Here is a 2,383-nt window from a genome sequence, read left to right on the forward strand (position 1 = left end):
ACCACCTCTGGTGGCAATTTGTTCCAGGCCCTCACCACCCTCTGCATAAAGAACTTTCCCCGTATATCTCCCCTAAACTTTTCCCCTCTCACTTTGAACTCGTGGCCCCTGGTAATTGAGTTCCCCCCACTCTGGAAAAAAGCTTCTTGCTATCCACCCTATCCACACCTCTCATGATTTAGTAGATCTTAATCAGGTCCACTTCTATCTTTCTAATGAAAGTAGTCCTAATCTACTCAGCCTCTCCTCATAGCTAGCACCCTCCATACCAGGTAACATCCTGGTGAACCTCCTCTGCATCCTCTCCAAAACATCCCCATCCTTTTGGTAATGTGGCGATCAGAACTGTACGCAGTATTCCAAATGTGGCCAAACCAAAGTCTTATACAGCTAGCAAGTTTTGAGAAGATTTGTGGCTCATGTTGAGGTTCTGGATGTAGGTTTGCTCGCTGAGCTGGAAGGTTCATTTTCAGACGTTTCATTACCATATTGGGTAACATTGTCAGTGAGCCTCCGGACAAAGCATTGCTGATGAATCCTGCTTTCTATTTATGCATTTGGGGTTTTTTTAAGATTAGATTCCCTACAGTATGGAAACAGGCCTTTCGGCCCAACAAGTCCACACCAACTCTCCAAAGAGTAGCTCACCCAGACCCATTCCCCTACCCTATATTTATACCTGATTTTGCAATTTAGCATGGCCAATTCACCTAACCTGCACATCTTTTGGATTGTGGGAGGAAACCGGAGCACCCGGAGAAAACCCACGCAGACACAGGGAGAAAGTGCAAACTCCACACAGACAGTTGCCTGAGGTGGGAATCGAACTCGGGTCCCAGGCGCTGTGAGGCAGCAGTGCTAACCACTGAGCCACTGTGTTTGAGTTTCTTTGGCTTGGTGATGTCATTTCCTGTGGTGATGTCATTTCCTGTTCTTTTTCTCAGGGGGTGGTAAATGGGGTCCAAGTCAATATGTTTGTTGATAGAGTTCCACTTGGAATGCCATGCTTCTAGGAATTCTCATGCGTGTCTCTGTTTGGCTTGTCCTAGGATGGATGTGTTGTCCCAGTCGAAATGGTGTCCTTCCTCATCTGTATGTAAGGATACTAGTGAGAGAGGGTCATGTCATTTTGTGGCTAGGTGATGTAGTTCTTATACAACTGTAAAATGATCTCCCAACTCTTGTACTCAATACCCTGTCCGATGAGGGAAAATATGCCTTATGCCTTCCTGACCACTCTTGATCAGCATTGCCACCTTCAGGGTACAATGGACCTGAACACTCAGATCTCTCTGCATCAATTTTCCCCAGGCCTTTCCCATTTAGTTCACTCTTGAATTGGATCTTCCAAAATACATCACCTCGCATTTGCCCCAATTGAACTCCATCTGCTATTTCTCCTCCCAACTCTCCAATCTATCTATATTCTGCTGCATTCTCTGACAGTCCCCCTCACTGTCTGCTACTCCAACAATCTTAGTGTCACCTACAAACTTGCTAACCAGACCACCTATACCATCCTCCAGATCATTTATGTATACCACAAATAACAGTGGTCCCAGCGCGGATCCCTGTGGAACACCACTGGTCACAGGTCTCCATTTTGAGAAACTCCCTTCCACTACTATTCTCTGTCTCCTGTTGCCCAGCCAGTTCTCTATCCATCTAGCTAGTACACCCTGGATCCCACGCAACTTCACCTTCTTCATCAGCCTACCAAGGGGAACCTTATCAAATGCCTTACTGAAGTCCATGTATATGACATCTACAGCCCTTCCCTCATCAATCAACTTTATTACTTCCTCAAAGAATTCTATTAAGTTGGTAAGACATGACCTTCCCTGCACAAAACCATGCTGCCTATCACTGATAAGCCCATTTTCTTCCAAATGGGAATAGATCCTATCCCTCAGTATCTTCTCCAGCAGCTAGTAATAGTGCCACACAACACAATGGAAGGTATTGTCAGTATGAAAGCGGACTGCATCTCCACAAGGACTATGTGATGGTCACTCTTAATGATACTGTCATGGAAAAGGGGACATGAGATTGCTTTGGCAAATAGAATTAAGGAGAATCCAAAGGGTTTTTATAAATATAGAAATGACAAAAGGGTAACTAGGGAGAGAATAGGGCCCCTCAAAGATCAGCAAGGCGGCCTTTGTATGGAGCCACAGAAAATGGTGGAGATACTTAATGAATATTTTGCGTCAGTATTTACTGTGGAAAAGTCAGTATTTACTGTGGAAAAGGATAGACTGTAGGGAAATAGATGGTGACATTTGCAAAGTTTCCAGATTACAGAGGAGGAATTGCTGGATGTCTTGAAACGAGTAAAGGTGGATAAATCCCCAGAACCTGATCAGGTGTACCCAAGAACTCT

Source organism: Chiloscyllium plagiosum, chromosome 20 (genome assembly GCF_004010195.1).
Source record: "Chiloscyllium plagiosum isolate BGI_BamShark_2017 chromosome 20, ASM401019v2, whole genome shotgun sequence".
Taxonomy (NCBI): Eukaryota; Metazoa; Chordata; class Chondrichthyes; order Orectolobiformes; family Hemiscylliidae; genus Chiloscyllium; species Chiloscyllium plagiosum.